We start from the raw sequence: 25,980 nt of genomic DNA on the forward strand, positions 1-25,980 counted from the left end.
ACATCAAAGCAGAATTAAAATCTACTTCTTTTAATATGATTATAGGTTTTACTGTGAAATGTTGTCCACCTTTGCTCAGCCTGTGTTTCATTCATGTATTAATTAGTGCTGCTGATTCTCCTAAAGACCTCTGTGGGCTACTGCTGTACATGCTCCTTAAAAGTTGGAGCTTCTCCAATTCTGTTGTTGATCTTTTGCCCTCATTACTTCACATTCTCTCTTTGACCAACCTATCCAGTGTTACAATTCCCAGCATCCTGTGACACTGCACAAAATTTCTTCTCTCTGATGACTTAACTATGGGTTCCAAGTGCCTAAAGTTGGATTTGAATTACTCTCTTTGAAAATGATTTCATGCTTAATATGAATATTACATTTTGAAATATGATATCGGTGATACACATTCATTCTCTTTAGCCCTTACAGTGGAAATTTTATAATTTTAAATTGACCTTTGTCAATACTATCCATTTTTTTAATCGATTTTGTTTAGCTATACATTTTTCTCAGCTCTCCTCCCTTCTTCTCCCCTCCCCTTCTACTCTCTCCCATGGTCCCCATGCTTCCAATTTATTCAGGAGATCTTGTCTTTTTCTACATCCCATGTAGATTAGATCTATGCATGTCTCTCTTCAAGTTCTTATTATTGTCTAGGATCTCTGGGATTGTGATTGGTGGGTTAGTTTTCTTTGCTTTAAGTTTAAAAACCACCTATGAGTGTGTATATGTAATAATTGTCTTTCTGTTTCTGGGTTATCTCACTCAAAATGATGCTTTCTAGTTCCACCCATTTGTCTGCAAAATTTAAGATGTCATTATTTTTTTCTGCTGTGTAGTACTCCATTGTGTAAATGTACCACATTTTTTTAAAAAAACATCTGTTCTTTAATTGAGGGACATTTAGGTTGTTTCCAGGTTCTGGCTATGACAAACAAAGCTGCTATGAACATAGTTGAGCACATGTCCTTATGGCACAGTTGAGCCTCCTGTGGATATATACCCAAAAGTGGTATTGCTGAGTCTTGAGGAAGGTTGTTTCCTAATTTTCTGAGAAATTGTCACACTGGCATCCAAAGGGGTTGTACCAGCTTGCATTCCCACCATCAATGCAGGAGTGTTCCCTTTTCCCCACAACCTCTCCAGCATAAGTTGTCATCAGTGTTTTGATCTTGGCCATTCTTACAGGTGTATGATGGAATCTCAGAGTTGTCTTGATTTGCACTTCTCTGATGACTGAGGATGTTGAACATTTCCTTAAGTGTCTTTCAGCCATTTTAGATTCCTCTGTTGAGAGTTCTCTGATTATGTCTGTACTCTATTTTTAAAATGGATTATTTGCTCTTTTGATGACCAATTTCTTGAGTTCATTGTGTATTTTGGAGATCAGACCTCTGTCCAGTGTGGGATGAAGATCTTTTCCTGTTCTGTAGGCTGTTGTTTTGTCTATGACCTTTGCTTTACAGAAGCTTTTCAGTTTCAGGAGGTCCCATCTATTAATTGTTTGGGGTTATATTTAGGAAGTGGTCTCTTGTGCCTATGCATTTAAGTGTACTTCCTAATTTCTCTTCTATGAAGTTCAGTGTGGTTGGCTTTATGCTAAGGTCTTTGATCCATTTGGACTTGAGTTTTGTGCATGGTGATAGATAAGAATCTATTTTCATCCTTCTACATGTTGATATCCAGTTATGCCAGCACCATTTGTTAAATATGCTTTCTTTTTTCTATTTGGTATTTTTTGTTTCTTTGTCAAATATCAGCTGTTCGAAGGTGTGTGTATTCATATTTGGGTCTTTGATTCAGTTCCACTGGTCCTCCTGTCAGTTTTTATGCCAATACCAGGCTGTTTTCAGTAGAGTAGCTCTGTAGTAGAGTTTGAGAATAACATACTAGTACTCATGGAGAGGGGCAAGTTCTCACAGGGACCCTGAACTGGGGTCAGCATTGATGTGTCTAACTTCTGTCTGAAGGACTGCCCACTCTTCAATGAGGGTAGGCATTAGAGTCGTGAAGCTAGTGTCTAAAAATACTTTCTGTGTTACAAGATCAAAGCCAACTGGAGGCTGGGCGGTGGTGGCACACACCTTTAATCCCAGTCCTTGGGAGGTAGAGGCAGGCAAATCTCTGTGAGTTCGAGGCCAGCCTGGTCCAAAAGAGCTAGTTCCAGGACAGACTGAGAAACTATAGAGAAACCCTGTCTTGAAAAACCAACCAACCTACCAAACAAACAAACAAACAAATAAACAAAAAACACAATTGGAAACTCCTGGCAGAGCCAAGGTGCCTCTGCAGGAGTAGTCACCCAGAAATCTGCAGAAAGCCCTAGAAGCACCTTTGAGACCTGGGAACCTAGAGTTGAGACTAAGGCTATCAGCTCTCTCACTTCCCATGCCTGGTTGATTGGTTTTACTTTTTAAAAAACTTCATAGTGTGTGTGTGTGTGTGTGTGTGTGTGTGTGTGTGTGTGTGTGTGTGTGTGTCTTAGCAGATCTTGTGAAACTGGAGTTTATAGGTGATTGTAAACCACCTGACATAGGTACTTGGAACTGATTAAACTGGGGTCCTTTGGAAAACAGCAAATGCTCTCAAGTACTGGACCATGTCTCCAAGTGTCACCCCTGCCCCTCCACTGTACCCCTATAGATTTTATTCTCTTGTCCTTCAGTTTCTCTTGGAAGGGCAGTAGCATGGCTGAATGGTGAGTACAGAAACAGCTCCCAGAGCCAACCTGCCAAGCACCTGTGCTAACAGAATATGGCTTCTCAAGGACTCACAGAACCTGGCCCTGAAAAGCACTATGCCAAAAATAGGGGCCCCCAAAGCTCCACTCCCTTCTCAGTAGTGACATCAGCCTGTTGACCCAGCACAAGACGTTTGAGTGCAATGGACTTCAGTCCTAACATAGGATTTTTACCTGTGGCATTCCATGAAACCCATTCTTATTTTTTCCTGCCAGAGATGGGTATGCCCTGCAGTCCAAGATACCATTTTAAATGGAAAATACTCCCATACCTTTAAGGTGCAGGAAAGTCAGAAACTCCATTACGGTGTGCACGATGTTGCTCTCAGGCAGGGGCCCATCAATGCTGCTTAGATAATGGAGAAGAACAGTGTTCATGGCCTTTTTTCTTACCACCCTTGTATCACCCATCTGAAGCCAAAGAGGCTGGATGAAAGCCTGGGGTCATCCACACACAAAACAATGTAACATTAACTTAAAAGTTCAAGGCTATCTTGGACTGCATGCTGAGTTCTAGTCCAGTCTAATATATGTATGGACATATATGTCTAACCATCACTATGATCTCTCTTCAGAGTTCTTCCAACTTGTAGACACACCCTCAACTCCTCATCAGCTATTACCCATTGTCTGTTGCAGAATATTTATTTATATTGTGTGAAAATGTGTCACCGTGGCTGGTTTAATATAGAGCTGAATGGCCAATAGCTAGGCTGGAAGAGGTTAGGTGAGACTTCTGGGGACAGAGAGGGAAGAGGAAAGATGAGGTTGCCAGCCATAGGTGGATAAAACAGCATGAGTAGTATAGAAAGATGTGGCAACTAGTCACATGACTGTTGTGATCTAGCTGCCCTCACTTCCCCTGACTGACAGCAGGACTTCCTTGTGGTCTGTAATTGACAAGGATGTTTGTGTTCTTTCTGGCCTGTGATTTTCCACAGAAGCAGTAGAGGTATAAAAGACTTTAGCTGGGTCAAAATAAAGGTTACTTGTTCTTCCACCTGAAAAGAAGCCTCCGTGTCTCAATCCCGGCACCTCCCCCCCCACACCAGTCTTGGCATCCAGACTGCACTGGCTGCAGCAAAGTGGAAGTTCCACAGAGATCTGGAAAGTGGGGATTTGTGAACGGGGTTGCTCTGTCCACTGGCTAAACCAAGAAGCATATTGGGGAAGGTAAGTTGTTTTTTTTTCATCCCCAGAGATACTCGGAGGGACATGCTCTAAAAGACTAGCAAGTATAAAGAAGAGGTGGGAGGGTGAATTGAAGACCTCAAAAAGTAACTGAAACTCTTTTTTTTTTTGCCAGTTGAAAGTCTTTATTCCAGCCAGTATTTAGGACCAAAGTATAGCTCTAAGCTTTAGAGGAATGGGCTTCTAAAGGCAAAAAACACATCTGTATTTCACTTAGCAGTTACAGGGGGAGGTTTGTACTAGCAAGTAGCTTAACAAAAGCTAAAATAAGCTGTTAGATGGTGTGTGTGTGTGGGGTGCAGTCTATATAAGCAGGCAGTTTAGTGGAAGTCAAGATAATTTAGCAAGACTATCTTAACCTCAGGTTTCTGAAAAGAGTTGGGTTATTTTCTACAATACTCCACATCAAGGAGATCCCATTCTACTTAAAACTAAAATGGCCTCAGCAAGAATACATGATGGGGGAACCTCTGCACCATCTTGTCCTATAACAGAAGCTCAGATTTGTGATGTGGAGTAAAGAAAAAAAAAGCCCTTTTTTTTGTTTGTAACGCAACATTGTGGATTTATCAGTTTCTTTTTGTTTAACTAGATAATTTATAATGTATGGCTAATTGTGATACATAAAATAACCAAATGCTTTAATACTATTTAATACTACATCATTAGTTTCACTTTTATGTTTCACTTTTACATTTCCTCAAAGCATCTTTGAAGGATCATTGTTGTGTAAGAGTTTCCTCCATGGTTAAAACCTTCCATTTTGGAGGGAAACTTCTTGAGAAATGGACAATAAAAGGAAAGTAAAACAGAAGGAGGTTTGCAAGGAGGTGAAACAGCAGGATATTCTAGGGTGAGGTGAGAACACTACAGAGAAGCACCTCAACGGGAAGTAATCAAATAAAGATAGCTTCAGGAAGTCCCTGAAACTGACCAGGTACCTCTCTCTCCAAGAGTGCATAACCAGTAAATCCTACTGAGTCACTCTCAGCTGAGCAAAGCTCCTAAGGAGAAACTAACTGAGCAGCCTGGAAGAGACAACAAGCAGCAGAGCTCCTAGCAGAGGCTCAGGACAACTAAACCATGTGGAGAGGAAACTCACCACCTGCTGTGCTGCCTGCAGACTGTGTAGTGCACTCCCAGTTTCCCAGCTTCTGTGATCTGTTCCCCACGCTGAGTTAGTACTGGTGAGTAGATGCATGTGGGGAGTGTGTATCCCCAGGAAAAGTCAGCGCGCAACAGTCATGCCATTTCCATCTCTTTTGCTAACAGTAAGGCTTAGGCATTGGAAGGAGGCTTAATGAATGCAATGCCACAGTAGTTAGAAGCCATGAATGTATTGTTCTGGGAATTTGAAGGGATCAAGTTGTAGTGATTTTTTATTAATTTATAAAAGTTTCCACTTCCGCCCCTCCTCCCAATACCCTCCCACTCCCCCCACTCCCTCTCCTCCTTCCTCTCCAGCCCTAAGGGCAGTCAGGGTTTCCGGCCCTGTGGGAAGTTCAAGTTCCTCCCCACTCCCTCCAGGTCTAGGAAGGTGAGCATCCAAACTGACTAGGATCCCCAAAAGCCAGTACATGCAGAGGAAACAAGTCACAGTGCCATTATCAATGGCTTCTCAGACAGTCCTCGTGCCAGCCACATTCAGAGAATCCAGTTTGATCACGTGCTCGTTCAGTCCCAGTCCAGCTGGCCTTGGTGAACTCTCATTAGATCAGTCCACTTGTATCAGTGGTTGAACGCACTCCTCACGGTCCTGCCTTCCTTGTTCATGTTCTCCCTCCTTTTGCTCCTCATTTGGACCTTGGGAGCTCAGTCCAGTGCTCCAATGTGGGTCTCTGTCTCAATCTCCTTCCATTGTCGGGTGAAGGATCCCTCTGATCCTGCCTTCCTTGCTCACGTTCTCTCTCCTTCTGCTTCTCATTTGGACCTAGGGAGTTAAGTCCAGTGTTCCAATGTGGGTCTCTGTCTCTATCTCCATCCATTGCCCGATGAAGGGTCTATGGTGATATGCAAAAATATTCATCAGTATAGCTATGGGCCAAGGCCAGTTCAGGCACCCTCTCCTCTGCTGTCCAGGAAACAATCTGGGGATCTCTCCTTGGGTCTGGAAACCCCTCCAGAATTAAGACTCTTACAAACCCTAAAATGGCTCTCTTAGTTGAGATATATACTTCCCTAGTCCCATATCCATCCTTCCTCCCCCCTCCCATTCCCTCAAGCCATCCCCAATCCTCCCCCTCTCCCTTCTCTCTAACCCTCTCCCCTTACGTCCACCCCCCCCCCCCCCGCTGCACCCAAGTTTGCCTGGCAATCTTGTCTACTACCAATATCCAAGAGGATAACTGTAAGATTTTCTTCAAGTTCACCTTCTTATTTAACTTCTCTAGGATCAGGAATTATAGGCTCAAAGACCTTTAACTATGGCTAGAATCCACTAATGAGTGAGTACATACCATATTCCTCTTTTTGGGTCTGGGTTACCTCACTCAGTAAAGCGTTTTCTATTTCCATCCATTTGCATACAAAATTCAAGATGTCATTGTTTTTTACCGCTGAGTAAAACTCTAATGTATATATGTTCCACACCTTCTTTAATCATTCTTCTATTGAGGGGCACCTAGGTTGTTTTCAGGTTCTGGCTATTACAAATAGTGCTGCTATGAACATAGTTGAACAAATGCTTTTGTGGTATGATAGGGCATCTCTTGGGTATATTCCCAAGAGTGGAATTGCTGGGTCCTGAGGGAGGTTGACTCCCAGTTTCCTGAGAAACTGCCACACTGATTTCCACAGTGGCTGCACAAGTTTGCATTCCCACCAACAATGGATGAGTGTTCCCCTCACTCCACATCCTCTCCAGCATAGGCTATCATTGGTGTTTTTGAGTTTAGCTATTCTGACCACTGTAAAATGGTATCTCATAGTTGTTTTGATTTGCATTTCCCTGATCGCTAAGGAGGTTGAGCATGACCTTAAGTGTCTTTTGGCCATTCGAATTTCTTCTGTTGAGAATTCTCTGTTCAGATCAGTACCCCATTTTTAATTGGGTTAGAGTTTTAGTGTCTAGTTTCTTGAGTTGTTTATATATTTTGGAGATCAGACCTTTGTCTGATGAGGTGTTGGTGAAGATCTTCTCCCAGTTTGAAGGTAGCCTTTTGGTCTTACTGACAGTGTCCTTTGCTTTACAGAAGCTTCTCAGTTTCAGGAGGTCCCATTTATTCATTGATTCTCTTATTGTCTGTGCTACTGGGGTTCTACATAGGTAGTGGTTTCCTGTGCCTATGTCTTGTAGACTACTTCCCACTTTCTCTTCTATCAGGTTCAAAGTGGTCAGATTAATGTTGAGGTCTTTAATCCATTTGGACTTGATTTTTGTGCATGGTGATAGATATGGATCTACTTTCATTCTTCTACAGGTTGACATCCAGTTAAGCCAGCACCATTTGTTAAAGATGCTTTCCTTCTTCCATTGCATACCTTTAGCTCCCTTGTTGAAAATCAAGTGTTCATAGGTTTGTGGGTTAATATCTGGGTCTTCTATTCGATTCCATAGGTCTACTTCTCTGTTCTTATGCCAATACCAAGCTGTCTTCAATACTGTAGCTCTGTAATAGAGTTTGAAGTCAGGGATGGTTATACCTCCAGAAGTTCCTTTATTGTATAAGATTGTTTTGGCTATCCTGGGTTTTTTGTTTTTCCATATAAACTTGATTATTGTTCTCTCAAGGTCTGTGAAGAAGTTTGATGGGATTTTGATGGGGATTGCATTGAATCTATAGATTGCTTTTGGTAGAATTGCCATTTTAACTATGTTGATCCTCCCAATCCAAGAGCAGGGGAGATCTTTCCATTTTCTGGTATCCTCTTCAATTTCTTTCTTCAAAGACTTAAAGTTCTTGTCAAATAGGTTTTTCACTTCCTTGGTTAGAGTTATTCCAAGATATTTTATTCTATTTGTGGCTATCGTGAAAGGTGAAGTTTCTCTGATTTCCCTCCCTGCTTCTTTATCCTTTGTGTATAGGAAGGCAACTGATTTTTTGGAGTTGATCTTGTACCCTGCCACATTACTAAAGGTGTTTATCAGCTGTAGGAGTTCTTTGGTAGAGTTTTTGGGGTCGCTTATGTACACTATCATATCATCTGCAAATAACGAGAGTTTAACTTCTTCCTTTCCAATTCGAATCCCCTTGGTCCCCTTATGTTGTCGTATTGCTATTACTAGAACTTCAAGCACTATATTGAAGAGGTATGGGGAGAGTGGACAGCCTTGTCGTGTTCCTGATTTCAATGGAATGGCTTTGAGTTTCTCTCCATTCAGTTTGATGTTAGCTGTCGGCTTGCTGTAAATAGCTTTTATTATATTTAGGTATGATCCTTGTATCCCCAATCTCTTCAACACCTTTATCATAAAGGGATGTTGAATTTTGTCAAATGCTTTTTCAGCATCTAATGAAATGATCATATGTTTTTTTTCTTTCAGTTTATTTATATGATGGATTACATTGATGGATTTGCATATGTTGAGCCAGCCCTGCATCTCTGGGATGAAGCCTACTTGATCATAATGGATAATTTTTCTAATGTGTTCTTGGATTTGGTTTGCCAGGATTCTGTTGAGAATTTTTGCGTCGATGTTCATGAGTGAGATTGGCCTGTAATTCTCTTTCTTGGTTGTGTTTTTATGCGGTTTTGGTATCAGGGCAACTGTAGCTTCATAAAAAGAATTTCGCCATGATTCTTCTGTTTCTATATTGTGAAACACATTAAGGAGTATAGGTATTAGCACTTCTTGGAAGTTCTGGTAGAATTCTGCATTAAAACCATCTGGTCCTTGGCTTTTTTGGTCAGGAGGTTTTTGATAACAGCTTCTAATTCTTTCGCGACTAACCGGTCTATTTAGATTGTTCACCTGGTCTTGATTTAACTTTGGTAAATGGTACTTATCTAAAAACCAGTCCATTTCTTGTACATTTTCCAACTTTGTGGCATATAAACTTTCATAGTAAGATCTAATGATTCTCTGAATTTCCTCTGTGTCTGTTTTTATGTCCCCCTTTTCATTTCTAAACTTATTGATTTTAGTGTTCTCTCTCTGCCATTTGATTAGTTTGGCTAGGGGTTTGTCAACCTTGTTGATTTCTCCAAGAACCAACTTTTTGTTTCATTGATTCTTTGGATTGTTTTCTGCGTTTCTATTTTGTTGATTTCGGCCCTCAGTTTGATTATTTCCAGTCTTCTACTCCTCCTGGGTGAGTCTGTTTCTTTTTTTCTAGAGCTTTCAGGTGTGCTGTTAAGTCTCCTATGTGTGCTTTCTCCATTTTCTTTAATTGGGCACTTAGTGCTATGAACTTTCCTCTTAGCACTGCTTTCATTGTGTCCCATGAAACAATGGTTTGAGTATGCTGTGTCTATATTTTTGTTAAATTCAAGGAAGACTTTAATTTCTTTCTTTATTTCTTCCTTGACCCAGGGGTGATTCAGTAGTTGACTGTTTAGGTTCCATAAGTTCGTAGGTTTTCTGGTGTTAGAATTGTTATTGAATTCTAGCTTTATTTCATGGTGATCCGTTTACTAATATTTTTTTTGTATCTATGGAAGTTTGCTTTGTTACCGAGTATGTGGTCAATTTTCGAGAAGGTTCCATGAGCTGCAGAGAAGAAGGTGTATTCTTTTTTATTTGAGTGGAATATTCTATAGATATCTGTTAAGTCCATTTGATTCATTACCTCTATTAATTCTCTTATTTCTCTGTTTGGTTTCTGTCTGATTGACCTGTCCATTGGTGAGAGAGGTGTGTTGAAGTCTCCTACTATTAGTGTGTGTGGTTTGATGACTGCCTTGAGTTCTAAAAGTTTTTCTTTTACATAAGTGGGTGCTTTTATATTAGGGGCATAGATATTCAGGATTGAGACTTTCTCCTGATGAATTGTTCCTGTTATGAGTATAAAATGTACGTCTCCATCTCTTCTGATTGATTTTAGTTTGAAGTCAATTTTGTTGGAAATTAGAATGGCCACACCCGCTTGTTTCTTAGGTCCGTTTGCTTGGAAAACCTTTTCCCAATCCTTTACTCTGAGTAGATGTCTGTCTTTGTGGTTGAGGTGTGTTTCTTGTAAACAGCAGAAAGTTGGATCCAGTTTTCGTATACAATCTCCTAGTCTGTGCCTTTTTATAGGTGAGTTGAGTCCATTAATATTAAGTGATATTAATGACCAGTGGTTGTTGACTCCAGTAATTATTTTATTTTTATTTTTATTTTTTTTGTGTGTAGTAGAGTTTGTGTGTTTTCCTTCTTTGAGTTGTGGTTGTGAAGGGTCGCTAGATGTCTGAGTTATCGTAGGTAGTGTTGGCAATGTTAGGTTCCCTGGGTTGTGATTTTCCTTCTATTACTTTCTGTAAGGCTGGATTTGTGGCTATAAATTGTTTAAATTTGTTTTTATCCTGGAATATTTTGTTTTCTCCATTAATAGTGAACGATAGCTTGGCTGGGTATAGTAGTCTGGGTTTGCATCCATGGTCTCTTAGTTTCTGCAGTGCCTCTATCCAGGACCTTCCGGCTTTCATGGTTTCCATAGAGAAGTCCGGTGTAAGTCTGATAGGTTTACCTTTATAAGTTACTTGACCTTTTTCCTTTGCAGCTCTTAATATTCTTTCTTTAATCTGTACGTTTTGTGTTTTGATTATTATATGGCAAGGGGATTTTTTTTTGATCAAGTCTATTCGGTGTTCTGTATGCTTCTTGAACCTTCATAGGAATATTGTTCTTTAGGTTGGGAAAGTTTTCTTCTGTACCTTTGTTGAATATATTTTCTGGGCCTTTGATCTGCAATTCTTCTCCTTCTTCAATCCCTATTATTCTTTGATTTGGTTTTGTATTGTGTCCCAGATTTCTTGAATGTTTTTTGATGAGAATTTGTTGGATTTGCCATTTTCTTTGATCAGAGTGTTTATTTTTTCTATGGTGTCTTCAGAATCTGAGATTCATTCTTCCATCTCTTGTATTCTATTGGTTATGCTTGATTCTGTAGTCTCTGTTCGTTTACCTAGATTTTTCATATTCAGCCGGCCCTTGGTTTGTGTTTTCTTCATTGCCTCCATTTCAGTTTTCAATTCTTGAATTGTTTCCATTACCTGTTTGATTGTTTTCTCTTGGTTTCCCAGGGTATCATTCACGGATTTACTCATTTCTTCAAACTTTTTGTTATACTTCTCATCCATTTCTTTACTCATTTCTTCAAACTTTTTGTTATACTTCTCATCCAGTTCTTTAAGGGAGTTATTCATATCCTGTTTAAGGGACTCTATTGCTTTCATAGTGGCACTTTTTTCCACTTCTTCTGGATTAAGGTGTTCAAGTCCTTCTATTGTAGGGTCGTTGGGATCTGGTGTTTTCATGTTGTTTTTCAGATTGTTGGAGGAGTTCTTGCCTTGGCGTCTGCCCATCTCTTTCTTCAAATGCTCTCTAATGGATCTTCTGATATCAGGTCAGGTTCCCTTGTTGGGCAGGGACTTCACTGAGAGAAGGCCTATCTTTACTCAGGCATGCTATTGAAACATAGGAACTGCCTCCTGCCCAGGCCCAGCGTGCAAGGCCGCTGAGCTGGGGAAATTTTACGGCCCCAGCGGGAAGGGAGGGATGGAGGAAGGTGTACATGCATGAAAGCTGGGATGGGAGGCTGGAGAGCTTAGCAGTGTGGAGCTACCACTGCAGGGTGACCAGGGAGTCATGGGGGTCGGAGAAAGTCTGAACTCCACCTTGCCGGGCTTCTGCTGCGGGCCAGGAGCAAACTCACTCCTCTGATGTATGTCCGCCAGAGCAGTAACTGAAACTCTTAAAGCAGCAAGGCATGGAAGTAACAAGGAAGATAGCCAACGATTTTGTATAAACAATAGATCAAGTTAGCCCCTGGTTTATTATGGGAGGGGGTTTAAATGTTCCAGACTAGGAACAAGCAAAGTCAGATTAAAAGGGGTATGTGTTTTTTTCATCCCCAGAGATGCCCAAATTCCCTAAAAGATTGTTAAAGTAGGGCCCCCTCAATGGTTCTGGAGCAGGTGCAGTGAGCCTGCTTCCCTGAGTTTTGCTCTGTTCCATGCAGCAGTTTGGACCAGAGAGAGCACATCTGGGGCCAGAAGGCAGCTGGAGCAGAGCTTTGATAGTTGGCTGAGGTGAAAGGCATGTTGCCATGACTCAGTCAGTGCCCGGCCTGGGGGACGCTGCTGTGGTGTCAGGAGTATCAGCAAATATGACAACAAGTGCTGGACCATAGAAGATTGGCAGAAGAGAAACCTTGGAATATTGCTATCTCTGCCACTGCAGATACTGCTGCCAGAATTGCTCTTTAGACTTGAACCAGCTGGCTGAAAGAGTCAGCAATGCTTTGGACATTCAAAATGACAAGTGACTCTGGTTCAGGAGCAAGTGGACTATCTTTGGACTTTTCAACAGTTAATCATGTTGTGTGCATTACTCCTGGCACTGTATTGCATGCTTCTTCTGCTGTTGTGGAACTCAAACTCAAACGTCATATGAGAGGGGTTTTGAATACTGCTTCTGTTAATTTTATCACCCAGTTAGTGCATGCTAGATGATTGCTGCGCTGGTCTGGCTTGTTGGTGCTGTCAGTCCTGGGGATACTTGGTTTAGGACTATGTGTCTGGGTAGCCACAGACGGGGAATACTTTGGGGGCAGGATGCCACCTAAGACAGGGACTATTAGAGGGCTATTTCTCATGACAAGAAAGATATTCCACCCAAAGTATCAAGGCAGGCACTATTTATTTTATAAAATAAAATGGGGGGAGTTGTTGTGATCTAGCTGCTCTCACTCCCACTGACCGACAGCAGAACTTCCTTGTGGTCTGTAATTGACAAGGATGTTTGTGGTTTTTTTGGCCAGGGGATTTCCCCCAGAAGCAGTGGAGGTATAAAAGGCTTTAGCTGGGGAAAAATAAAGGTTGCTGTTCTTCCACAGGAAAAAAAGCCTCTGTGTTTCAATCCCGGCACCCCCTGCCAGTCTTGGCATCCAGGCTGCACTGGCTGCAGCACATGACAGAATGTAGATTAAAGTAAATGGGTTAAATTATGAGAGCTAGTGGGATAAGCCTAAGATAAAGCTAAACTTCCATAATAATAAGTCTTAGTATCATTGTTTGGGAGCTGGTGTATGTAGAAAGACTTGCTACAACTGTCCTACTGTTTGTCTTCACCTTGGTGTCTCCAGTATCTCATACATAAGAAATCCCACAATCTCTGTGATGGGCTTAGCTTACTCAACATGAAGGCATTAATGTGTTCATCTATGTGGTAGATGTGCCTGAATGTCCTTCCTTGATTAGGGCTGGAACCTGGAACCATCCTGTACCTGAGTTGGCATGGTGATACTCATAGGCATCCCTGCACCTTTCCTTCCATGTCACAAAGCTATTCCCATAGAGACACTGTTGATGGGCACCTCTCCTCTCCATTTGCTCCTCCTCAACTTCCACCCCAGTCACAAGCATTGAGGTCCAGACATCTTCCTGTGTATGTGGCTCTGGCCTCAACTCCAGACAGGGAAGCTTACAATTTCAACACATAATTACCAAACTTCCAGGCCCTGGCTGTCCCCTGGCTGTTTTTCTCACATACCTTGGGCTGCTTATTCCAGGCCTTGGTTTCTTTTCCCCATGAAGGGACTAACCCTGAGGACCTGCTGATACACATCCTGCTAGATTATTAGGGCTTGCAAGTCAGGAAATAGCCATGTTAGCCTCTTCATCCATCTCAAATTGGAGTTATGTTTCCAAATTTTGGCTGCCAGTTATGGATTCTACTGTTCCCAGAATCCAGTACACACTCCGAGGCTAGCCCTGCCACACAAGGATAGAGTGATGAAGCGGTCCTTGAAGGCAGACATTTTTTTTTACATTGCTGACTATGTAACCTAGGGTGTTTAGCATATGATGTGGCTCTGAGCTATATCCCATCAGATGTGTATGTATACCTGCCTTTCTGAGCCTCTGTTTCTGTCTTTCTTTCTCTTTTTCTCTTTCTTTCTTTCTTTCTTTCTTTCTTTCTTTCTTTCTTTCTCTCTTTCTTTCTTTGGTTTTCTTCTCCACACCTCTTTCCAGAAAGCTTTCTGTGTGTGCATGTTGAGGAGAGGTCTATGTTATGTCTTCTTCTAGCACTCTCTACCTTATTTTTGAGACAGAATCCCTCTCTGAATTTGAAGCTCATTGATGGGCTATATACACTGAGCAGGGAGCCTCAAGGATCCTCCTGTCTCCACTTGCCAGCTGGGGTTTACAGCTGTGCCCTGTCATGCTCAGTTTTTATGCCCAGGTGCTGTGGACTTGAATTCAGGTTTGTATTCTTGCAGTTTCTTCTCCATAGGAACCCTCTTCCCAACCATTTTTCTTTTGGGGGGAGTTCAAGACAGGTTTCTCTGTTTAACAGCCCTGGTTGTTCTCTAACTAGCTCTTTTTGACCAGATTGGCCTCGAACTCACAAAGGTCTACCTGTCTCTGCCCCCCCTCCCCAGTACTGGGATTAAAGGCGTGTGCCTCCACTGCCTGGCTCTCCCTACCATTTTTTTTTGTGGATTGTTTCTCACTACATAGCCCTGGTTGTCCTAGGAATTGTACTCCTCCTGCCTCAGTCTCCAAGTGCTGTGGTGACAGGCACTACCTCTTCTGAACAGTGGGTCTTCACTGAGCAGTGTCTGTGAAAACTCCCTAGTATCTAGGATTCCAAGGCAGCTCACAGGCCTTCTGCCTCCTGGCCACCTCCCTCTTAAGTCACACTTCAAGTTTTGAGGGCCAATGACCAGTGCTCCAAGGATCCCTTGTTGTGGGATATTTTACTTCTTTGGCTTTTTTTTTGGGGGGGGGGGGAGCTTCTACCCAGCTTCCAAATAAATCACACCCAGAGGAGGATTATTCTTAGTTATGAATGCCCAGGTTTAGTTTGGCTTGTTTCTAGTCATTTTTTTTAAATCTTATGTTATCCTGACAATTTTTTGCCTCTGAGCCTTCATCTTTCTCTATTTCTATATACATTTCATTGCTTCTTTCCCCATGGCTTGTTGTGTAGCTGGGTGGCTGACCCTGATGTCCTCCTGCACTTGTTCTCTTGTTGCTTGTTCTTCTTTTCCTTTTATACTTTCTGCCTGAAAGCCCTGCCTAATCTTGTTTCTGTCTTGGTAATGGCCATTCAGCTCTTCATTAGACCATCAGATGTTTTATATAAAACAACAACAATAACAACAAGAACAAAAAAACTACAGTCACAGAGAAGTAGTGGGTGGCTTCAGAAAGGGCTAAGAGGCCCATGTCAGGGTGATGTGGAGGACTGGACCCTTGTCCAAACAGAGTTTTTTTCTGACTAGCCAGCAGGAGATGTTCACTTGGTTCACAGATGTTTCCTGGGCTTGGAGGTGCTAGGGGTAGGAGTAGAGCTGAAGCCCAGGATCATCTTCTCCATTCTTGTCCCAGTGTTGTGAGGCATCTTGGAGAGACAGAAAGACCTGGATAGGATACTCAGACCTCCCAAGCACACACAGGAACCTCCCATGCACTCCAAGGTGAGCAAGAAGACCTTAGTGGATCAGTGGGTGTGGGTGCTCTGCTGTAGGATTATCTCCTCAAGGTATAGTCTTCTTTTTGCCAAATCTCTGGAAGCCAGGGTGGCATTGACAGGGCAGGAAGCTCAGGCTGCAGCTCGGAAATGAAGTCTAATGAAGGCAGCATGTTCTGGCTACTATTGTGTCCACTAGTATTGGGGCAGAGGACATCCAGACCACCAGTGTCTAGGATAATGGGAAGAATACCAGGGAAGGCCATGGTGAGTGACTGTTCATTGAAGGGGTGAATCAGAAATGAAGCTATATCTGGGCAGGCTTTCAACCTTAGTTCTCTAAACCCTGAGCCTTTGGGGGCCTGGGAATATCTTTCCATTCATCAGACCAGGGTTCTTGCATGCTGGAGTGGGCATACTGAGTCCCCCACAGTGTCTGAAACTCAAAAGTCACCCTCCCAGGGTCTTGTGTCCCCAAAGGCAGGGTATATGGAGGCCCATAGAAGTGGCTCTGCTCCATCTTGACAAAAGGTCAGAGAGTTCGAGCATATTTTTACTCCTTCAAGGTCAAACAACAGAATGTTTGGTCTCAGGTGAAGTTGTTCTATATCTTGCCCAAATAACAGGATGTTTTGTCTAAGATGTTGCTAATGGATGTTTTGCTCTAAATATCAGGATGTTTGACCTAGGGCATTGCTGTTAGATGTTTTGAACATTAAGAAAGTAATCAGTCTTGTTTGTTCCTTACATAATGATTAAAAAAACAAATAAACAGTCTTTTGCCCACCCCTTTGGCTTGGGTTATAAAAGGGCTATGAAAATAAACTTGAGGCAGATTCAGTATTCATTGGAATTCTTTCCTGACTGTCTTCAGTCTTTTGTCTGTTTCTTTTCTCAATCCACATTCCACTTTTCAGGAACATGTGGACAAGTCGGCTGGACCATGGCGCTGGATGTTGCTGGGGTTTGAGAACAGGAGTAAAGTGATGGACACCACAAATTAAAAGTGAGTGCTCAGATAGAAATAAAGTGACAGTGTGGTGAGTGGTTCAAGAGTAAAGCTGTAAATATAGAGCAAAGGCTTTTATATTCTTGTTGGGTTTTTATGTATGGGTTGTATGTTTTGTTCCTATAACCAGAGATGTCAGTGTAAATATATGCTATTTATAAATAATATTTCTATCATTGCTTTGTGTGTTGGCTACAGTGTAAATGTTTTTGATGTGCCCAAATTATATATAAATTCTATGGTTATTGTATGGGCAGGAACTTCTCAAGGTCACAGATGTTGCATAACTTGCTGTCTCCAAACTCTGTTTAAAACTCCAAGACTGTTGCATAGCTTATGTAGAGAAGGACAGGGACAAAGAGACTGACCTGCTTTTGGGGATGACTGTTAGAGCACGGCATGAGCCCTGCCCCATGGGATACCAGTTGTGCTGAAGGACAAACAAACCTCACCCGTAGCTCTGGCTCCCACCTCCGCGCTGGCAGTCTGCCTAAGGTGGACACGGTGGTGAGACCAGAGCAGGAGCCAAAGCCCAGGACTGAAGGCAGAGTGAGCTTAGTGGGGCACAGTCAGTATCTGGGATCCAGGTCCAGTGGGGGATTGTGCATGCAGAGTACCTGTACATGTGTTAACTCATTAGCAGGGCTTTGCTTAGCCCCTCCAACACACATGTGACAGTGTCCCAAGGAACCTGAGCAAGCAGCAGGTCTATGTGCAGCTGGAGCCAAGGGGAACATGGCATCTCAGAGAGGGTTTCACCCCAACATCACTCGTGTGGAGGCTGAGACTCTCCTGCTAACCAGAGGAGTTCATGGCAGCTTTTTGACAAGGCCAAGTAAGAGTAACCCTGGAGATTTTACTTTGTCTGTTAGAAGAAATGGAGCTGTCGATCACATCAAGGTTCAGAACACTGGGAACTACTATGACCTCTATGGTGGGAAGAAGTTTGCCACCTTGGCTGAACTGCTCCAGTATTACATGGAACATCACGAGCAGCTAAAAGAAAAGAATGGAGATGTTGTTGAGCTCAAGTATCCACTGAATTGTGCAGACCCAACCTCTGAAAGGTGGTTTCATGGTCACTTGTCTGGAAAAGAAGCAGAGAAACTGCTAATGGAGAAGGGTAAGCGTGGCAGCTTTCTTGTTCGAGGGAGCCAGAGATACCCTGGAGACTTCGTTCTCTCTGTCCTCATGGATGATGACAAATGGAAGAGCAATGATGGCAAGTCCAAAGTGAACCATGTTATGATCCGATGTCAGGAACTGAAATACGATGTTGGTGGAGGAGAGTATTTTGACTCTTTGACAGACCTGGTGGAGCATTACAAAAAGAACCCCATGGTGGTGACACTGGGCACAGTCCTGCAGCTCAAGCAGCCTCTCAACACAACTCGTATTAATGCTGCTGAAATTGAAAGCAGGGTTCGAGAGCTAAGCAAGGTAGCTGAGACCACAGGTATGGTCCAACAGGGCTTTTGGGAAGAATTTGAGACACTACAGAAACAGGGATGCAAATTTCTCTATAGCCAAAAAGAAGGATGGAGAGAAGAAAATAAAAACAAAAATAGATACAAAAACATTCTGCCATTCGATCACACTAGGGTTGTCCTGCACAATGGTGATCCCAATGAGCCCATTTCTGATTACATCAATGCGAACATCATCTTGCCTGAATTTGAAACCAAGTGTCACAATTCAAAACCAAAAAAGAGCTACATTGCCACTCAAGGCTGCCTGCAGAACACGGTGAGTGATTTCTGGAGGATGGTGTTCCAGGAGAACTCTCGAGTCATCAGCATGACCACAAAGGAGGTGGAGAGAGGGAAGAGCAAATGTGTCAAGTACTGGCCTGATGAGTATGCACTCAAAGACTATGGAATCATGCGTGTTAGGAACATCAAAGAAAGTGCTACTCGTAACTACACCTTAAGAGAACTCAAGCTCTCCAAGGCTGGACAAGAAAACACAGAGAGAACTGTCTGGCAGTACCACTTTCAGACATGGCCTGACCATGGTGTGCCCAATGACCCTGAAGGTGTGCTGGACTTCCTGGAGGAGGTCCACCACAAGCAGGAGAGCATCATGGATGCAGGTCCTGTTGTAGTTCACTGCAATACTGGAATAGGCAGGACGGGAACATTCATTGTGATTGATATCCTTCTTGACATCATTAGAGAGAAAGGTGTTGACCATGATATCGATATTTCTAAAACCATTCAGATGGTGCGGTCCCAGAGGCCAGGAATGGTCCAGAAGGAGGCACAGTACCGGTTCATTTACATGGCTGTCCAGCATTACATCCAGAGGCTGAAGCATAGGATCAAGGAGGAAAATAAAAGCAAATGGAAAGGACATGAATATATCAATAGTATGAATTCCCTGGTGAACCAGAGAACCAGTAACCAGAGCCTTGTGCCACATTGCACTCAAACACCACCCAGTGCAAAAGTGAGGGAGGTTCTGGGCTTGGAACATAGTTCATTGCCATGTCCCACGAGCATCAGAAATTTCCCAAGAACCCTGTATGACTCTAAGAAGGATGATAATGACAACAGTGGGCATAGCTCCCAGAGGAGGGACAGTATCTCCAATAGGGTTTTCTATAAAGAGCTCCAGGCACTGGCAAGACGTGTTGATGGTCTGGAATACTCCATAGGCAGCATCATGTCCAATATGGATGCTGTGATTTTCAAGCTTAGGACCATGGAAAATGTGTATAAACAATGGAGGTAGATGTTAAGTGCTATTCTGTTTTGGCAATTATATTCTCCATTTGCAGGACAAGCACTAGTTTACCTGAAGAAACCCTGTTAATGGAAATTGTAAAGAAGGGCAATTATCTAAGAGTCACCTCAAAATTGTAAAAATTCCTTTGTTGTTGCCTAATTCTTGTTGCTTCTTACTATAAGGAGGAGTTCAGATACCAGTTTTTGCCACAGTCTTACAAGTCCATCTCTGGCTGTGGTCTCAAGGAGATTTATTTACTTATTTTTTTATTTTTATTTTTTCCTGGAATAAAGTTTGCTTCTGGTTTACTAGACTTTGGTGGTTTTTTGTACAAACCCCTTTGGACCTAACATTTTGGGGACCCATACAGGAAGCACAAACCTGGTTCTGGGGGACACCCCAGTCTCTAGTCTCTTGTAAACTTTATTATTATTGTTTTTACCAATTGGTAAGTTTCTGGCTTTATCTGGTATATGGACAATCTGGGGGCTCAAGAAGATCTAGTAGACATGCTTCTAATCTCAGAGTCTGAGGAAAATGGGGGATGTTCTAATTCCTCCTCTGGACATTGTGTCATTTGGTTACCACCCTTTGGGACTGATAAGGGTTCACATGACCCAACATGCAGCAATGTCTTGTCCATTCTGTTTAATTGTCATGTTCTGTTTAATTGTCATATCATGTTGAAAATTGTCTACTGTCAGGCTCTTTGTGGTGACTGTTAGCAAATTAATGTCTACCCTGGGCTAAGGTTCCTCTGCGCCTCAGATCCTTTCAGATACTATGCTCTCAATTCCAGTGATACTGCCACTTTAACATAGCAGGATTTCAGGAACATAACAGTAGATTTTGCCAGCCTTCCCTGCCCTCTTTGCCTCAGGAGTCCAGGCTTCAGTGGGCAGTTGTCTGTGCTAGCACTGCTGTTAACTGTAGGGGTCGTCCTTCCACGCCACCCACATCCCACGAGTTCCATATTGTCCTAGGGGTTAAAACATAAGACGCACACACACAGATACAGAGTTCCAGTCATCCTCAAGAAGAGAATGTCCCTTTATTCAACTAAATCCAGGGTTAAAATACCTTTGGCCCCAGTAAAGGAAAACTCCTCCCACCCAGAGGGGGCTGGGGAAACTGGCCTCTGTGGGAGTTTTTCCCCAGGCAGGTGGTCAAGGGTTCAAGGCAATGTCAGACAGGTTAGATGGGCCTTGGCGCCTGAGTTTCTTTGAGGCAGGTTGAGAAATTACCATTTTAAAGTAAAATAGATCCCTCAGGCTAATGTACCAGGCTGTAGCAGAACCAAGGACAGAACTAGCAGGAAGCTTAGCTGGTTAGTGTAAACATTATTTGCATCCAGTATTTTGGTCTCAAGGATCAAGGAGGACAGGTTCCCACAGTTAACCAGGGAGAGGACTGTCCCTCTCCTGCAGGTACTGTAGTCCCAGGCTGGCTTGTCAGGGAGAAGCCAGGAGGACAGAGGCAAGCAGAGACAACTGCAAGGCCAGGTACCAAGGATAGTCATTGTTGGCCACTTGTCCTGGAAAATAATTGGTTTTGGTCTCAAAAAATGACACATGTTCCAAAGCTGCACAGCGAGAATCATGAGAGTGGAGCAGCAGTGGGACCAGAGCCATCAGGAAAGCAGGAGCTGATGCAGAGCTCATAGTGGGTGCTACATACTGGTTTTCTTTCTCTGTGATGATCCTAGTTTCTGTCAAATTGACATAAAACCTGCCAGTATACCCTTAGTAAAGCTTGGCTCTGGTTGACTGTTGAGGTCTTGCTTTCCTTGCCTTCTTATTTTTTAAATCAGCAGAAAAAAACATTCATTTCTGTAACCGTCTAGCCTGGCCCAGCATAGACCAACAAGACCCAACTATGTCACCGCCTCACCTATGGCCCCTTTTTTCCCACCACTCTACAGTCCCTCCCTTGTCCCTTTCTCCCCTCACCTTCTAGGCCCAGCACTTCAGTCTCTGATGGAGACTGTCCTGGGAAGAACAGAACCACCACCTCTTGGAGACCCTCTGGCCCCATTATGCTTAACCCCTGGATGGCCCCTGGGCTCTGGGAACTCTCCCAGAGTAGACTGGGAGACTGTAGACTGCCCCAGCTGTACAGACACAGCCTGCTGCTCCCCTTCCCAGCTCTACTTCATATAAGCACTAAAATGTCTCTGCAACCTTTGTCTGTTCTCCTTTGCTCCTTGTCTGCCTTTCAGATGCTCTGCTGCACCCTCTGATCACAACAGGACCCCAACATGGCCCTTTTCCTGAACCCAGCAGTCCACAGCAGCCCAAGCCATGGGGCCACCAGCAGCTTTGGGCCCAAGACTCGGGGCTCCTTCCTCCTTAAATGGTCACCACAGGCTGAGACAGGTTGGCCTGCTGCTGGGTCCTTCCTCTCCTAGGCCTCAGTGCCTCTGAGCATTCCTGGGCCCTGTCCCTCACTGCAAACCAGCAGCAGCTGCTGCCTTCCTAGCCCTTCATCTTCAGTCACAGCTGCCCCACTGGAGTTTCTGGTGTACCATGAAGCTTTCCTCCCAGGACTGGGGATGTCTGCATGCTTGGCTTGTGGCTGCAGCTGGACATGGAGATAGCACCTGACTGTGTTGTGCAGGCTGACTTCACACTGTTCAGGAGATGCTCCTGCCCCTCAGTTGCTGGGATGACGTGTGTGCTACCATGCTGGCTAGAAAATAGGTTCAGTCAAAGACAGTCCTGGGACTTCAACAGCAGGTATGACAAAGTCCAAGACATCTTGGACTATGTCTAACACTGGGGGTCTCTACGAAGACTCTGTCACCCTCAGGACATGGCTATATTAATAAAACTAGGCAGTAAACAAACCTGTCAGAGGTTACAAACAAGACTGCCAAGCTGGGGCCAGTCAGTGGCAGAGTGTTTTCTTGGCATTGTGAGGGCCCAAGTTCTATCCCTGCCACCAGAAAACAAACATCTGCTGGTGATAGCTTAGCATATGTGAGGGTCTGAGCTCCAGCCTCAGGACTAAACCCCAACACCACAAAATGATCACTGTTAACACTGAGTTACTGAGTACAATTCTCATGACCCTTATGGTGCAAGGAAAGAAGCAACTCTCCAAGCTGTCCTTGACCCCTACATGCTCCTACCCCCTCCACACACACAAAAAGTGTAATTAAGGAAAACAAGAAGCAGGGCAGTTGCCGGCGCACCCCTTTAAACCTAGCACATGGGAGGCAGAGGCAGGTGAATTTCTGAGTGTGAGGCCAGCCTGGTCTACAGAGAGAGTTCCAGGGCACCCAGCGCTGCACAGAAATCCTGTTTCACAAACAAAACAAAACAAATTGGGTCTGAGGAGCACTTGCTGCTCTTCCAGGAGATCTGTGTTTGTTTCCCAAGATCCACACTGGGAGACTCATCAGGTTTTCCAGTGGAAATTCTATATGTGTCCCTGTGCCACTGGCACCCATTCACCACGGGGACTGTAGCTTTCTATGCAGATCTGATCTCCAGACCAGCACCTTCAAGGGTCCTGTCCCGCATCTACTCAAAGGCAAGTTTTTAAGGGCCCCACCTGCCAGGAGGGAGTACCACTTAAAATAGAGACTGGAGGAGGGTATTCTTTGCATACAAAATGCAAGGTAAGTCCAGAGGTTCTACTTAGTATCTCTGGCAGAGGGGTGGTGTGAGTGTACATGGCTTCAAAAAGTCCCTCTATTGCCCAGGGGTCCGGGCATACCTAAGCCTAGAATACTACACAGCAGAAAAAAAAAAATAACGACATCTTGAATTTTGCAGGAAAATGGATGGAGGTAGAAAACATTATTTTGAGTGAGGTAACCCAGAAAGGCAATTATCACATGTACTCACTCATAGGTGGTTTTTAAACATAAAGCAAAGAAAGCCAGCCTGCAAACTACAATCCCAGAGAACTTAGACAACAATGAGGACACTAAGAGAGACTTACATAGATCTAATTCTCATGGAAGTAGAAAAATACAAGATCTCCCAAGTAAATTGGGGGCATGGGGGCTTTGGGGGAGGGTTGAAGGGAGGAGAGGTGAGGCAGGGAGGGGAGCAGAGAAAACTCTAGAGCTTAATAAAAATCAATAAAATAAATAAATCAATAAACGTAAATAAATATAAAATAACTGGGGCAGAATTGGGGACACAAGGATGAAGGCTTGGAATGAGGGGAGTCTATTATGTTTCCTGTGAAGAGGGTGCTGACTCCAGCCAAACACAGAAAGCCATGTCAAGGATTAACCCATGATGACAAGAGCAGAGACCCCATAGCTCTGCTCTTTGGGACACTTGCTGTGGTCCCTGCTTTTGTTTATCTCAACTGACTTTTCCAGCCAACTATCAGGACAGGGTCCTTGTTTATTCCTATCTATCTTCTTAACTTAACTTAGCTCATATCTGTTGTTATCGTTAATCAACAATGGTGCAGGTGGGGGTTGGGCGTGTTAGTCTCTCAGTTTGCAGAGAAATGCTTCAGTTTTTTAAACAGAGCTATGGGTTTTAAAGCAGAGTAACCCGCTGTTAATAGTTAATCCTTAACTTGCTGAGAAAGCTGCTGACAGTCTGCTCTCATTCTCCTAGGCTTAGAACTTTATATTTCTTTATTTCTATGCTCTTATTTTTGGAATTTATATTTTTATATATTTATTCTTGGGCTCTTCGTTATATATGTTCAAGTCACACTCAATTTCTCAGACCACTTTCTGTTACCTATGAGTCAAGACATGAGAATGCTCAGCTCCTTCTCTAGCACCATATCTGCCTGCATGCTGCCTAGGTTCCTACCATGATGGTCATGAACTAAATCTCTGTGAGCCATCACAATTACCTGTTTTCCTTTGTAATACTTGCCGTGGTCTTTGTGTTTGTTCACAGCAATGGAAACCCAGACCTAGACAACAAGCAAGAGGACAAATAATGGAAATTTGGAAAATGTTTGTCATTTAAAAGGTTTTTTCATGAGGTGCCAATTGGTGTGTCTGTTGAAGAATAATATAAAGGAACCTTGTAGTAATAGGAATATCTTTTTTGTAATTGTATCAAGATTCACATCCTGGTTCTCTGGTTGGATGCAATTTGGCCTTTAAAAGAGGATACCATCATCATAAATCGTATCTAGGCCAGGCCAAACCTGATAATACCCAGGACTTCATCCCATATCAGGGGAGATGCCCAGAAGTGTGGGTCCCAAGCCACTCTCAGAAGTTCCAAACCAAAGTAGCAGATGTCCCAACACCAGAATCAACAAAACCAACCAAGCAGCTGTTGATGGTACCACAAAGGCTGATGGTTATCAGTGCAGCCTCATAGTCAGTGATGCAATAGAGTTACCAAGGACATGGAGAGTGTCACCTTTCAATTGTGCCAAACATGCTCAAGACCCTCAGAAGTCCTGTCCTGTCAACATCTTATTATGTAAGGTGGGACTTTATGAGCCTCATTCTTCCCTAGGATTTACAGCCAGTTAGTAGTTGATGGGGGCATGGACAGGCATTGTCTTCAATGGTGTAAACACTAGTAAGGTACTCATGTTCCTGTACACAACCCTTCCCCCGCCCATGTTCTTGACAGCAGCCCTGATGTCGTTCACTGAAATGCTATGAAAACCATTTTGAAATGTTACTGGAAAAATAAAAGACATGAAAACAGAAGGACTAGTTGGGAAGAGAGAGGGGATGAATAGGAATGAGTGAATAAGTGAAGGTAAAGAAAGATCATTACTACAAAAGCATGTCACATACATACATAAAAATGAGAATGAAATTTATGTTATTCATAATAATATATGCTAATAAAGGCATTAAAAAAGCCAGTGGTTCATGAGGAACAACACCCAAGACTGACTAACATCTGGCCTCCACATACATGGAGGGGTATCCACATGAATCTGCACCTACATGTACACAGCAATAACAAAAACAGAAACCTGTATGTCAGGTACAGTGAAGTGGTACATGCACTAAAAAATCAGACTAGAACACACTTGAAAACACCTGGTCCTCAGGGCTCCTACTGTCACACATGGCATAATGTTTTGGTACTGGGAGTGATATTTGCCAAGAATCAGACACTTTAAATTTAGGTTTCCCCTAAACTTCCAGTAGAGAGCAAGATAGTGTATGTGCATGTTGATAAAGATCAAGCCCCATGTATGCTAGGCAGGCAGTCTACCACTGACCTACACCCTCAGCCATACTCTCTGGAAATGGCTATGAAAACAGCACAGGGAATGAATGGGTTAAGGGACTAAGACCCTAGGTCACCATGGGTATCTTGATTTTTGGTGATGGTCAGTTTTCCTGTGGGATAAGATTTAGGATATGGGCAGAAGTCATGTTTCAACTGGCTGTGTTACAGTTCTCACACTGGGAACTTACTAGAACACCTGGCCCTGTCACTACAATTTGGCCTTTTGATGGTGACACCTTACATTCTTTCCAGGTCAATCCTCACAGTGGTATAGTTTATATGCCATAGACACTCCCAGATCTGTTTGCTGAACAGTGAACTTCAAGACCTGGCATCTTGGAACCTCCCCTCCATTGCACTTTGTAGGTCATAAAGTTGGAGAGCGGCATCACATGCCTAATATTAATGCTCATGCCATGACTGACTATAGCGTTCTGGAGTTCACTGATGATAGCTGCCTGTTTAGCCTGTTGTGCAGATGCAGGACTTCACTGTTTTAGCATTCACCTGCAAGATGCCAGGGAACTTTAACAATGCACATCTAGAGACTCCCATGACAACG

At 43.2% G+C, this 25,980-nt stretch overlaps 1 long non-coding RNA gene and 1 pseudogene across 2 annotated transcripts; both read left to right on the forward strand.

Moving 5' to 3' along the window:
* Positions 1-3,715: 3,715 nt before the first annotated feature.
* Positions 3,716-16,888, forward strand: LOC148117122 (uncharacterized). Of its 2 annotated transcripts, XR_015737156.1 has the most exons (4): positions 3,716-3,910; positions 4,883-5,115; positions 16,406-16,494; positions 16,755-16,888. It is a non-coding gene; the product is annotated as an uncharacterized LOC148117122 (long non-coding RNA). The 2 variants fall into 2 exon arrangements; XR_015737155.1 differs by having other exon boundaries at positions 3,717-3,910; positions 16,406-16,873.
* A 16-nt stretch (positions 16,889-16,904) lies between these two features.
* Positions 16,905-19,537, forward strand: LOC148117123 (tyrosine-protein phosphatase non-receptor type 11 pseudogene; annotated as a pseudogene).
* Positions 19,538-25,980: the final 6,443 nt, after the last annotated feature.

The sequence above is a fragment of the Myodes glareolus genome, unplaced genomic scaffold, assembly GCF_982192425.1.
Source record: "Myodes glareolus unplaced genomic scaffold, mMyoGla1.1 HAP1_SCAFFOLD_51, whole genome shotgun sequence".
In the NCBI taxonomy this organism is placed as follows: Eukaryota; Metazoa; Chordata; class Mammalia; order Rodentia; family Cricetidae; genus Myodes; species Myodes glareolus.